A 15,343-nucleotide genomic window follows, 5' to 3' on the forward strand; every position below is an offset into this window, starting at 1 on the left:
TGAAGCCATTTTCTTGTATGTCTCCCACTTTTAGCATTAAGGCTTTTCTTCCTAGTATGTCCCAGGAAGCATCTCTTTCCAACCCAGCATAAGTATGAGTCAATAAGAAAACAGCTAGAAGGCTTTGCTGTTTCCAGCAAGCATTATTGATCTTGTTCTAAGTTTTCCACTCACTTCTGAAGAATATCAGTACAGTTTTGGTTAACATGATAGCCCACCAAGACATATAAAGTACCTTGCAAGACACTGCAAATGAATTGTGAAATTAGGATTTATAAGAACTCTTAAAAGTACAGTTGAAACAACAATTCTGCAGGGTCCCAGGATGCGCAAGCAAAGGGGGAAAAAAAAAAAAAAAAAAGAAAGAAAATAAAGTGTGACTAGATTCCTGAACAAATACTCCGACAGTTTGGGGTTAGCTCCTAATTTCCTAATTCCATCACAGACTTTCACTGAACCTTTGCATACAAGATTTATTTTCCATGCTTCATCCTCTCACTGTAAAATAGGAATAAAATTTCCTTTTGCCCACACTTTATTTCTCTTGTTCATGTTGAATGTATATTATCTGGGGAAAAGTGTATGGGGTTTTGATTCATAAGATTTAACTTCAGACATCTACAATGCTGATCAAAAGTAAAACTCGTCAATGGAAAGACAGGGTTCTTAGGGAAGTTGCTGGCTCATTATTACGGAACCCCCCTTTGGGAATAAGATGAATCACATACAAGAAATGCATACTGACTATATATACTGACTTCTACTTTTAGTTGTAACTAATTCTCTTCACTGTCCCAAACATGCATTTTTGTGCACGGTGGGGTATATATGTGTTTTTACTTAATTATAATCTAAACTGTTGTATGACTCATTGTAGTTAAGTCTACTTCAGGCAATAAGGTTCCTCAAGAGGAAACATGAAAACATCTTGACTCAAAAGTTTTTGATCTTTCCTTCCTTTTTTTTTTTTTTTTAGACTTTTTTTTAAAGCTGGAGGAGAAAATGACTGATTATGACTGTTAAAGTGCTTTGTCTGCTTGTGGTTAATTAGCAGGTGTCATTTCCCTGAAGTAGTGTGAATTATTCTAATGTAGGGGCAAAGCTTGAAAATAATGAAGTTATTCAACGTGTTTACATTCAGCGACAGACAAACTAACTTTGCCTAATTATGATTCTGCTTTTACAGGTCTGGGTTGAAAGTTCAATCCTAATGTTTCCTGGATTTATGTTTGGAGAAAAATGTACAGAATGAACAGATACCCTTTCCAAATTACAAGAAAAAAAAATGCAAAAATAGACAAGCAGAGAAAGATTATAAGAATGAGCCAGGGAGGGAAGGAAAATAATAATTATATGAGTAAAACCCTACTAATAGAATTGTTCTAATAAAATACTCATTTGCCATCTTCTGAATGCAGTTGTTTTAAATTAATCAAATTTTTATCTTCTAAATGTATTAGCAATTATCTTTTTGAATACTGCATAATATAATATTTATCTGTGGCATAGCTTTGCATTTCTTTTAGTTGCACTATCTTCTCAAAATAAAAGAATATTTTTTGTTTAAATGACAAGAGGGTTGTTCAGAAACTTTGCAATCTTCTTCCTCAAGGTCAGAAACTCTCGAGATCTTTTGTTTATCCACCATTTAAGGTTTTCTTCTTCAATAATTTAATGGACTCAGTCACTCAATGACCATTTCTCTGGTCCCTCTTGTCAGAGCTGTATCTTCCTGAACTGACAGTCTCAATCTTACTGCCTTCTTCACTTTCATTGCTGCTGTTGGGATTTACTGTGATCCTTTCTCAGTGCATGAAATGATCTCCTGCAACAACTGAGGAGCTCTTTAGCTCTCTGCATATTTTTGCCAAGTTTATTGTTTATTGTATCAACAGATCAATATTAACATCTCCAGAGGTGAAAAAGGCTTTACTTATGCTACAGTAATCTCTATTACACCAAAAAGTTGTTTGTTTTAACTGTGCCATCAGGAATTACGTATGCTTTGGCAGATGCAGTCAGATATGGATGAGTTTTTTTTTTTCTGACCTGATTTAAGACAGGTTTGATTCTTTTTTCCTTTTTCTTTTTCTTTTTTTTCAATGATCAATCTTGCTTAGAAAGCATTAATGTGCTTTCACCCCTTCTTCCTCAGTGATGGTAACAGAGAGCTCCTCATGAAGCTTTTATCTTTCCCTGCATCAGTGTCCATCCTAGCTACTGCTCCTGTATTTGTGATCACAAGTTAATGTCTGTCTGATGCTTCCTTAGGATACATCAACTCTTTAAAGAATCCTAAAATATTATATTTATTCTGAAGGAAATGAGTACTGTACCAACACATAGGACAAGATTGCCTTGTGTCAGAAAACATCTCCGTCCAGACAAAACGTTGAACCAGTGTGACTTGTTGGAGACAACATAGCAAGTTAGGAGCAGAGAAAGAGAAAGGTGGAATTAATCTTAGTTGGCTTTAGGTGCCTGTACCTGAACGAGTTGACCAAAATTCATTTAGAGTTAACAGATAACAATAAGCACAGAATAGGACATAACTTAGCTGAGCTATAATAAATAGCTACTTTCAGATTAGATGAATCAGACCTGGAAATGCCCATTTCTTTCTATAAGCAGTTAGAGTATTCTAGATAACTAGGATTCAGACAGACTTTTTTATTCACCATGATTGTTTAAGTGAATCTCACCTGGTATTCTATTCCTTACGCCAGTGCTTTAATAAGAAAATCAGACTGATTATGGTAAAAGATTTTGTAAACCTTTTATATATATATGTTTTCCTTTCCTTTCCTTTCCTTTCCTTTCCTTTCCTTTCCTTTCCTTTCCTTTCCTTTCCTTTCCTTTCCTTTCCTTTCCTTTCCTTTCCTTTCCTTTCCTTTCCTTTCCTTTCCTTTCCTTTCCTTTCCTTTCCTTTCCTTTCCTTTCCTTTCCTTTCCTTTCCTTTCCTTTCCTTTCCTTTCCTTTCCTTTCCTTTCCTTTCCTTTCCTTTCCTTTCCTTTCCTTTCCTTTCCTTTCCTTTCCTTTCCCTCATCAAGAACCTTATTTTAAACTTATCAAAGGTCAATACTTCAATAACCTTTCAAGTAAGCCTTCTACTGAACTTAGAGCAGTAGTCAAACTAATCAAGCCAACATCTTACTGAATCTGCACAGATATTTCCTTTTCCATCTCCTGCTCCATTTCTAAAAAACAGGAATAAAAAGTATGCTGGCCACATAAATGAAAAAACTTTCAGCGGGATTTTTGTGAACATTTTTTAAACAACCAAATCTTTCCCTTAAAATATCAGCAGAATTAGAAACAGTTTCTTAAAAAAAAAAAAAAAAAAAAAATTGGAAACGGCTCCTTAATAAAATAAACACCAAATTAATTTCACAAGAGGCCCTTTCTGTGTAAAGCTGCCTCTTTCGCTGTGGTGCTGGTGATAAGTATTCTTTTAACATGGAAATTACCACTGTGGAACTGCCAGTATGCGATCTCAGATCACTCTTTTGGCTTTGAAATTCAAACCTAATAGAAATCCTGCCAAGTTATTCAATGCTAGAATCCAAGAAAACTTAGCCCCATGTTAAGCTATTGCTAATCAAGAGCTATCCCTCGACACCTGAATGGGTGGATTCCACAAAGAAAAGAAAGGAGAGGTGTCTTTGCAACTTTGCTCAGTTTGCTGCCCAGCTGCAGCAATTTTGTTCTATAAGCAGTCAAAAAAAGAATAAAGTGAAGAAAGCAGCTGTATGGGATTATAGGCACATTTGCAAGATGCTCCATGTGTGGGTTTTTTCCCCCTTTAAATGCAGTGTGAGTGCAGTGTGACTAATTATACCAGAGAGGAAAGCAGAAGCTCTCTAGTTAAAGTATTTGGGTAATCATGTTTACTGCAGGGAAAGTATGTCTGCATTAAATAAGTCAAAACACGGTGCGTAAAATGTGGAATGACTTTGTAAGCACTGCAAGAAAGAGGAAGATGTAGAAATGATATAAGTCTCATTTGTCCAACTAGAAGCACTACCAAAAAAGATAAACCATCTGCTTCAACTAACTCAGCTCCACTTGAAAAATGCTAATTGTACAAGAGGAGGAGGTTTAAACTTATTTAAAAAAAAAAAAAAAAAAAAAAGAACCAAAAACTTTGTCAGCTAGTGAGTAGCTAAGTGGTTTGACAAGAATGATATCCACAACTCAGTGACAAGGACTGGATCTACCCCTTCCATGTCTCAATTTCTATTTCATTGTTGCTTTAGGTAGGTGACATCTGCCCCAAATATACCAGACAGCAAATGCTTAGTCAGGGAAATAAATTCTTTCAGTTACTTATTGTCTTTCAAATCCATCTTAAAATTCTCCTTTTCCACGATGCCTGCCAGAGCTTGGCAATGGTTCGGCAGCAGCATGCCAAGATCACCATCTTCCCTGGTGACCAATGTGGTTTCCTTGTGCTCTGCCTCTGCCTGCTTGTCTGTGTCCACCTGCTATCTTTTCTCTAGCACTTAGATCACTAGCTGTTCAGAAATGTTTTCTGCTAGCTGTTAATAAGGCAGAAGAGGCAAAGGGGTAACAAATTTGGTTTCTGTTTGGAGTGAAGTCGGATAGAACATGTGAACTATTTCCTAGTCCATTATCAGTTAGTACCTACCAAGTTTAAACACCTTTAAATTGATAGACTTAGTTTTAATTCTGTACCTAAGAGTCCTAAAAGAGCCAGGAAAACAACTTCTGGACTTGTTAATTTCTGCTGCATTTTTGAACAGAGACGAATTATGAGTAAAAAGGTTGGGGCAGTATTTAAAAGGGCAAATGAAATGACCTGGATAAGCATAAGCTGTCTTGCCTGAATCTAATTCTGAGTTAAATAATGAAAACATATGTGGATACAACTGAGAGGGAATTAATTCATAGGTATACTATATTTATGATTTTATGTCAACATATTTTTATGGAAGACAATATATGAGAAAAAAAAGGATTTCATTATTTGAGTGAGGTTATAGTTTGGCTGATACAGACAACAGCATAAATGCAATATAGTTTCCTAATATATTTGGGATTTCTGATTTAACTTTCTGATATAAAAAATATTAAAAATAAATAGGTGTATGTTATGTATATTGGGAGCCAATATACCAAGAGCCAGTGAAATTGTTGGATGTATGAAAGCGATGTCATGAGTAAATTAGTGGATTTATTTTACCTTGGAAAACAGAGCAAAACTAATGAATCAGTACTGCACCAAATTCTAGGTTTCATATTATCTACAAGACTATATGACGACTTTAGACAATTTTACATAGGCATGACCATTCTCCTCTGAAGTCTGCAGAGAATTCATTCAAGAGTTTGGTCTCATTTTTCAGAAGGAATGAGAGATGATGTGAATGCTATGTAGTAGTACATTGCTGGGTTAACAAAGTTCCAGATATCTCTAATTTCATTATTCCTTAAATTTCAGGTATTCTTAAAATTTCAAATTCTGTTATTATTTATCAAGAGAAGGAAAGCCCCAAATTGAAGCAACAGCTGGAATTTTGCATCACAGAATTTCCAGTTAGAAATCAGATACAAATCTTTAGGGGGAGAAAAATAATCATGGGAATAATATAACAGTTGATGAATCAACCATATGTCAATTCCCTGAAATCAAAACTACATGGAAGCTATGTTTTAATCATTTGTTTTTGTAGAGGGATAAATAGGTGAAAGTTTACAGCCTGTTTAATGCAGAATGCCAAACATAATACAAAATGGACTTTTATAAAACCAAAAGAAACACGAGTTCATTGTTATTTTCCAATAGAAATGGGGGTTTAAATACTACACGATTTGTGTGTCCTATAACCCCAAATTTCAGATACAAGCTTGCAAGCAATTTCATTATTTTCTGATACCAAGGTGTTGCATGTCATTCTTTTTTTGTAAAAGCTGCTTAAGTTTCTTCTCTTGCTAGTAAGGGTTAGCATATCATAGACTAAAATAAAATAAAATAAAATAAAATAAAATAAAATAAAATAATATAAAATAAAATAAAAAATTCATAATGACAGGAAAGTGTTTCATATTAGTGAAATAAGAAAAAAAAATGTATTAGGGAGAAGATTAGTTTCTTGTACTCATTGAATGGATATTTCTCTTTTTGACCATAACTAAATTTAAGTTTTCAAGGACATTGACATATTTACAAACTGACAAAAAGAGAAACACTTTTTTTATCATTCCTTTAGTTCCTGTGTTTCCCACTCCTCACACAAGCATATCACATAGATTTTAGTTGAGAGCTAGGTCTTACAAAAAAGAAAATCCTGCTATAATGATTTTCACAGGCTGAAAATCATAACCCTGACCAGCTGTAGAGGGGACAGTAAATAACCTATGTGTGATCTTTAGGGAAAAAAATTCAGTGACGAATTTTCAGCCCCAGTCATTGTTTTACATCTGGCTATGTTTCCAAGGATATCTTTCTGTTTTAAAATAAATTCTTTACCAGTAATACCAGTTTCTTTTTTTTTCTCCTAAAAATAAGGCTTAATTTCCAAAAACATATGAGTGTGCATGATAAAATATCATATTAGCATACTATATGCTAAAATTCACCAGATTGCACATTAATATCTCCTGTGGCTTATTTGGACAATGCATTTGGACAATGGTCTCTTGCAAAATGTTAAGAAAAATATTAGCATCTATGTCCAGACTTCAGCACAAGCAGTTGGGCTCCAGCTCTGCAGCACATTTACAGCAAGAAAAATAAAGTTTCATGTATTTATAGATCAGGATATGTTCTCAAAGAACCTTCTTGTTAAACCTCCCTCATACCTTTTTGCTGACCTTACTCTTTGTGGTTTGATTCTAACAAAAAGAGGCCAGTTAAGGATGGGGTGGGGCAATAAAAGCTTTCTTCAAAGCCGTACTGAAAAATGCTATCAGGGACTTCTGCAGATATAATGACCAGGCTCCCCAAATTATGACCACGTTGTTACAATGGTCCACTAGTATTATCAACAAGAAGCATACAGCTGGAAAAAAAAAAAAAAAAAACAAAAAAACACTCTCTGATGACATCTGGCACATGGATTTGCATGGAAAGTCAAGGCAAAGAGCAGTGCCAAGATTCTTAACAATACTTACTACGTCCGAATGAGAAAGCAGGAATACACATGAATAAAAGGATTAGCTTCCTTGCAATCTAGTTCTCAGCTAGCAATAAGGTTGTTCCTAGGCATTCAACCAGGAACACAATGCAAAATGACTCCAACAGCATGGAGTCAGAGTTTGGAAGTTTCACAGAGAAAAAATATACTCTATTTCACATTGAAAACATACTGTGCGAAAAAATCATGTACTTCTGCAGTGCACAGCACTGAAATCTGAAGCCCAATAGGAACTGTGACCTGGTTCCAAGAAAATGGGGGATGGAAAGAGGAAGGATTTACTGAACTGCATGTCTGCCTAAATGATGCAATAAGGATAGCATTCCTTTGCTATCTGCTGTGCTATTAAAATCATTTTTTTCCTTTTTTTCTTTTTTTTTTTTTTTTCAGTTCAACTCTATCAGATTGTATTACAGATTCTGTTTAAAATGTTGATTGCTTAACTGGCAAAACATAACCAGAAGATTGGAGACTTAGAGGGTGAAAAAAAATACGTTAAAATAGAAATGGTATGGTTGACATGAAGATAGGAAAAAAATGGACAAATTTTTATGTATTTTTTTACTTAAAACCTATGGTATCTGTGTGGCAATGACCAGAAACTTTACTTCATGAGGAATTATTTTCTTATCTAGCTGGCAATCAAGAATTTCTTCTTACTACAAATTATTTTTGTAATTGTTTTCAAACTTCATCTGAAGAAAAACTGAGATTCGGGTTTCATGTTTATGTGGAAGAAACCTAAACGCAAGAAGCTATAGATTTGCACTCAGCTGAACTGCACTACAACTTCAGATTTCTGCCTTACCACATTCAAAGCAGAAATTTGAGCCTATGCCTTGCATATACTGAGACATGTAATCACTTCATTTACAGGGTTCATCTTTCTACCTTGTTTCCAATTTACTTTCCTATTTTCTCATTTATGAAAAATACTATACCTCCTAAAGAACCAAAAGCAACCTAAAGTTTAGCACACTTTCCTGTGAGACCGTGACTTAGGGAGTGAAGCTGCATCACTGTGGCATTCTTCAGTCTCCACATGAGATCACAGTCATGTCAGAAAAGGGAGACAACTGTATAAATATCTGTATATCATAAACAAAACAGCTCACCTTGCACATATATACTTAGTAGGCAGACATGTTACTAGCAGATTGTTTTTGCAAGACTAGAAAGATAAAATAAATAAATAAATCAAAAGACTGCTTTTGTCCACATAGTTTTATACTTACCTCACACAGGCTTACTTATATAATCGTAAATCAAAGACTATTGTAGTTGCAAAGTTAACTTCTCAGCATGCAGAATGGACAAAAATCATTCAATGTACAGCTGTTTGATATGCTTTGCCCTTCTTACTGCGCTACTTCTTTATACTTCTTTTAACCTCCTTACTTTGACTATTTTGCCCTCCCTTTTCTGAGGGAACAAGCTGTGACAATTCAATATTTTTGCACATAATGCCTCACAGCCTCAAGCAGGCAAAGATGTGACGGAAGCAAGGTAGTGTTTGCCTGCTGCGTCTTAGGTCCCTGTTACAATCAACAGAAAAAAATAAGCACCTCCAAATCAATCTCATCCTTAGGTAGGTTAAAGACATATCTGCTCAAGGTGTCTGTCTTCACTGAATTAAACAGGCACCAGTAATGACTAACTTAGGTTTAGATGCCTAAATGTTTAAACCTCTAAAGTGAGTTGAAAAATAATCTCTTCTACAACAGCCACCCTTCGAGGGCTACTTTTAAATAACTTCCCTAGCACTGCAGGTCTTTTGGGATATTTCTATCACTACCGGATCTCTGGTCTGCTTTCTGCACTGACAGGGAGTCCTCATGGAAAAACAGTATGCCACCAAGCAGCTGCAGGCCAGGGCAAGCCTAGGGAGAAGCAAGCGAGTCAGGATCGCCTCAGAGCACAGCATCGCAACAGCTGCTTTCATGTGTGGTTTCCTAATGCTCCGAAAAGCGAGTGGAATAGAAAGCAAAGCCGTCACGTGGCATTATTTTGACATTGCTATGAGTCAGCAGCTACTTGAAAACTTTATATCTGCTGCAGGGACCTCTTCTATGTGAAAAAAAGCTGCGGTAATTGAGAATGCATTGACTTACACTTTGTGGGTCTGTTCTTGTGCTCTTCCCTTGGCATTTACTGCTGGCTGTGGGAGGAGACAGGATATTATTGGGTTAGATGGTCTGACCCAGCGAGTCAGTCTGATGTACTTACCATTAACAGCAGCAAAAATGCAAGAGGTTTCATGAACATTGCTGGCAGCTGAGGAATGGTAGGCCTCAAGACTCACTGGCTTCGCTGCAGGCTTGACAGGAGTAAACGCTGACATGCACGGAGCTGCCTGACTCTTCTAGCTCTCCTCTGTCTCCCTGCCCAAGAGCCTTGTTCCAGCATGAGCCTCCAACCACAGCCAGTTCCAGTTACCATCTCCTACTCCCAACACTTATTGCTTCCACTGCTGGTTTCCCATCCAGACTTTAGCTCTAAGAAACTAATGCTAAGCTCCCAGTCCAAATTACCAGTCTTCACTCAGCCATTTTTCTTCTCATTTTTAGCTCCAGCACCTGGTCCAGAGGCTGTAAATGCTTCCTTATTGCTTTTAACAGACTGCTCCCACACCAGCAGCGTTCACGAAAAAGAAGTCTAATACTTTTTACTGTTGTATACTAAGCTCTGCTGCAGAGGTTTCTTATGCATAGGTTTGTCAAGGATGAGTGAGAGACTCACAGTTAATGTATATTGGACACCATGGAGTCTTAAGCTGTGGACTAAGATTTCTTTAGTGGGAATATATGAACATAGTGTGAATGTGAGTCATTTTACTTGGTTGTTTGCAGTTCTCTGTGTGTTTCATGTTGTTTCTTTAGCAGGCTGTGACCACTTAGCTCGATTTAATTGCTCTGCTCTAGTTTGGGTGAAGTCCTCCATAGGGGGTGGAATATCTTGCTCCTCCTGAGACCATCCATGAGCAACCTCCACTTCTGGAACACACGGTGGGTCAGGCTCAGACATGCGGCAAACAAGGAGTGGGTAATATCTGGAAACAACAAGCACTGGACATGGCCTGGCCACAAAAGTGACAGGCAGGAAGAGATTTTTCATAAGGCAACTGGAGGAAGGAGACTGCAGGAACAGTGTAGGCAGGCTGGGATTTGTATCTCGCCCTTCTTTCTTTCTTTCTTTTTTGTTTTTTTTTCCATCTGAGTTTCTCCACCATTAATTAGTGAAGTGTTTGTTCAAAATATCTAGCACCAGAATTTATCTTCTCCCCTCCCTTCTCCCCATGTTTTGGTTCGTTGTTTTTACCTTTGCTGTGTTTGCTCAAGGAAAAGCTGAAGACCAAAACCTCAAGGCTCTGGTCTCCTTAAGGCTCCATTACATTGACATTTTTTTCAAATACTTATTTCTGGCTAAATCTGAAAGGTTCCTGTGAAGGCAGAAACTGTCACAGGTCTAATAACGCATCTCTTCTCCCTAGTCCTGCCTTACAATACTATTAGCTCCAGCTGATGTGAATTTGAGTGGTATTCCTAATGCATTACACTTTTTTTCATGGTAAATTTTTGTTGTTGTTTTTAAGTAAATCTTGAAAAATAGCCAGATATTTTGATTAGACCTTTTCAAAATTCTCTATCTTAAGGATGTCTGAATACTCTGTATGAGAAATTTCAGACCAAATAATTCAATTTTCATAAATATATAAACAACCCAAGCCAGGGTCAGATAATGATAAATATCAGGCTTTCTTAACAGTCAAAATTACCAGCCACCACTATAATTATATGAGATAGGATTTGAAGCTGAGATTTTCGTTATAAACAATGTGATGAATAATCAGGTCTGAGAGGAAGAAAAGGAAATCACAATTGTTTCCTTGCTGGAACAGATCCACTCACGATAATTTATGCTTTATCCTTCATTTCATCCAGTCATATCAGCCTTCCATCAGTCCTATCCACCACAGCTTGAAAAATCCCATTTCAAGTGAATCCCATTCAAACCCAAATGGCAAGGCCAGGTGTTCATCTTAAGAGCAATGGCTTTAGAATTCCCGAATTTTCCTTTCAGAAAGCCCCACAGAAAACAGCCCAATTATTATTGTTGTTATTATTCAAAAACTAGTTCTGAGAAATACTTTAAATAACAGAGGAAAGCAAAAATGCTAATCCTCTTACATAACACAAATCCCAGATGGCCTTGTGCGGAGGGGAGGAAGATGCCATAATAGCAGTCACCATTATCAATTGTGCTTGGTGACAGATGTTAAAATGATGCAAGTGCTTGTGCTCACTCGCAGAACTTCAGTAAGTCTTTTTCTGTCATATTTCCCATAGAATAAAATCATAAATAAATAAAAAGTCAGGTGCAGTCAAGCACTAATCTTCACTGCAAGTGCGCAACTCATTCCAAATAATGTTTAAAGTAAAGCCTTTACAGTCTCTTCATTTGCAGTTCTGCTCCTTAGCTGGAGAAAAATGCCACAGTAGCAGTACTGTCCTGTACATCTTGATTCCTTTGCTCTCCACCACTCTATAATATAAATCAAAATATAACATTGATTACTAGTGATGTCTATACTAGTCCTGTCACCACCTACTACATCACAGACTATTTTATATTTATATGGAAGAAGCTTTCTTTCTTCACCTTGCATAAAGCCTGGCCCTAAACTACTTCAGATTAATGGCAGGTTCGTGTGACTTACAGGGTGCACAGGTATTCATTTTCTAAAGGGTTTTGTCACAATGATCACCTTGTTGTTAAGGATAACGGGGCTGCAGGGGAAGGTGGAGGAGGTACCCATATGTCATGGGGTACCACCTGCTTTAGTAAAGCATACTGACACCCCGTGTACAAATGCTCATTTAGCAACCCTGATATTCAGGAATAGAAACATTTATATGTAATAGCTTCATTCTCCTGTTTCACTTGTCTTAGTTCAGATTGTGCAAGGAGCCAGGCTTGCTGAGAGCTTGCCAGCTCTCAGAGTCACGTCACCAAAAGTCACAGGGAACCAGGCACCAAACAAACAAGAAGAACCTGTATTATATGATGTTGCTCACAAAAAACTCTGGGGACTATTTGAGGTCAACGCAAGAAACCTCCTTGTCCATCTCTCCTGGACATTCTCTTATTCCCATAACTCTACAACTGTGTTTCCTCTCCTCCCGGGGATTTGTGAGAATGACAGAAATTCCCAGAAATTCCGCACTTCCCAGGCACTGATGCAGCTGTAAAAGTGCTGGTCGCAGGAGTCAGTCTTTCACAGAGAACCAGGGAGGAGCTCTTGCCCTAAAAGCCAGTGCTATGTGTTTGCTCAGCAGCTGTCCCAGAAAAACTAGAAACCAGTTCATGGCTGTCCTGCTATTGCCCCTTAAGAATCATCTACTCAGTGTGTTACTCCTGATCCACTCCGTCCCCCTACTAAAAAGAAAAATGTGGATATTTTATACCATGTGTATTAGGGGACAAAAAAATAAAATAAAATAAAAAAATAAAGTCCCTATTCCTCAACAGAGGCTGAAACCTCATACTTATTGCCCCTTTCTAGAACAAAAGGGATGTCAGACTTCCAGTCATGCCATTGGTCTACATCTGCATGTGTGCAGAGAGGAACATATTAAAATATGTCTCTGAGAATCTGTTCCAGTGGAGAAAAAAAAAAAATCCAGGAAAGCAGTCTGACTGATGCACGTGATTTGGGTTCCAGAAAGGAACTTCTCTTAGATTTAAATCATAGTCACTCCTTTGCCTGCCTGTAGCCATTAGCATGAAACAAATATTCCCAAGCACCAAGTCACAAGCAGAATTTAAGAATTTAAGAAGAAGACAAAAAAAAGAAAAAAAAAAAAAAAAAGATCCTGTTAGGGTATGCAGACTACAGCCCATTTGCTGCCCTTCTCTCGTCTCCCACTCTTCCACTTCTCTTTTTCCCTTGAATACGTGCAGGCAGGCCAGTACCCCCTACATCATCTGGTCACATAGGAATTCCTGCAAAGGCACAGCAGGATGACAGCAGTGGGCTCCTTCCCCTGACCCCACTGCATCCCACTGAGTATCTGAGCGCTCCCAGCCAGGATGGAGATGTTGAGAAGCAAGGCCATACCCAGAAAGGAAATGAGAGGTCATCTCATTATTCCTCTGGCAAGCCCAGAGAAGGCTTTCTGCTTCACTTCATTTCATCTTCCCTTGCAGAGCAATCACTTATTCAAGCTCCAGTTCTAAATGTCTCCTCAAAGAGTTAACTTATTATAAATGATCATGAAAGAAAAATGCCCGTTTACACCCAAATTATAGAGAAGTCTCTTGTCTTTATCAAGTCTCAAGTGTATTTGCACTTAAAAGCTTCCCCCCCACACATGCTAGAAACAATAGTGCAGGTGCATTGCCCTTCAGTGTACAATGTATTTATCCTGGGAGGCAGGAAGTTGGTTTCACACCTGTTTCTTCTTTTTATTTGTTCTTGGCCTGGCTAATTTGCCGAATGTCATGATTGGTACAGCTGAGGCTGTCAGAAAGAATTACCACTTTGTAACATGACGGCCTAATTCTGGCAGTTCAGATTTTACAATGATTTGCCTTTTGTTCTTTCTTTCAGTAGCGGTCTGTTTTCTGTATTGTACACAAACGGAATCTGATCAGCAGCAAGAGAAAATGTAAAAGTAAGACAGGCTGCTTTATCAGATGATTGGACCTTTTTAATATTATTATTCTTAAAACTATTCTAAAGACTATGAAATTAATTCCCTGATATGGTGAGAGAGGATTTTGCCACTGGGTGAAAAAATATTATTTTGCAGGAATTCATGACCTAGACTGTGGAAATTTTTTGGTCAGAATTGAAGCACTACTGAAAATTGAGACATATTGTTTGCACACAAACTTTAAGGAAGTAACAAAATGTGGTTCATATATTTCTTCAGGTTTCAATTTTATTACCAGTCCTCCATTTTTTATATCTAAATTGAAGTGGGCACTTTTAGGAACCATGTTCTCATGTTGACACAACCATTTAGACTCTGCAGTGTACAGCTAGGAAGTTTTCTCTAAAAGCCAAGTCAACCTGAGAAAGAACAATTTATTATTCTTGATTTTAAAGATTTAAAGAAAGATTATTTTAATACAGCTCTCTTAACATCCTCTTCCCCTGTCCCCAATTTCTATTTTTTACCAGAAGTAAAGAAACATCAGACTATTGATAATTCTTATTGTCTAGGCAGTTTTATTTCAAGGACTATCCCAATGAGGACACCCCTTCCCAGTTTTTTTGTGTTTTTTCTTTTTTTTTTTTTTTCCTATTTCTGTACTGCAGACCCCTAGGGAACCTCCACTGTGTTGCAGCATATCTGCACTTCATGGAGCATGGGCAGCCTTCAGGCACAACACCCACAACCCAACAGCCCAGTATACAGAAGACACCAGCCCTGGACTCACCCACACCATGTGTACCACCTGCACCAAGAAGTAGTCTGTGGTCTTAGGATTCGCACTAATCCTGTTAGGGTAGCAAAAAGTAGTAAACTACAGCCTGAGAGGATGAGGATGGAGAGTAAAGGGAGTAGGACTGGGTCATGGCAGGATTACCAAGATGAAGCCTTTTCTCATAAACCATGATGCCATGAACAGAGAGGTTGTCAGATGTTTCTCAGCTTCTCTGTAGAACAGAATCATGATCTAAACATTGGATGCCATCAATACCAGGATCAAGACACCTTTCTTTAACTTGTCCAGGGCATATATCATTAGCACTCACATGTGAAAAGACACCGTCCTGTAGACACAAGGCTGATGGTTTCAGGCTGCAAAAGGCCACTCAGCTGGCTCTGTGCCAGGAACTGGTGACAGCTCTAGAGCAGCAACACACTATTCTGGAGCCTTAATAAGTTCATTAGCTTTATTAAAGTGACTGTATCAGACATCTATAGAGCTGAGGCTTAACAGTTCCAAGTTAGGAAATCTTTTATTGCTATCATTATCAAGGAGCTTCTGCAGGGCTCTTCTCCATCTGCTACATCCTTGACAAGATTTCTGATAGCTCAGGCATCATCGCCATGTTCCACAAGAATACCATATCCAGCCACTCCAAGACTATCAACAGAACACACTACCCCCGCAGTATTCGCTGAATCTATATGAATTTATTATAACCATACAGGGATGCTTCATGATTGTAG

Source organism: Anser brachyrhynchus, assembly GCF_964034855.1.
Source record: "Anser brachyrhynchus genome assembly, chromosome: 3".
Classification (NCBI taxonomy): domain Eukaryota; kingdom Metazoa; phylum Chordata; class Aves; order Anseriformes; family Anatidae; genus Anser; species Anser brachyrhynchus.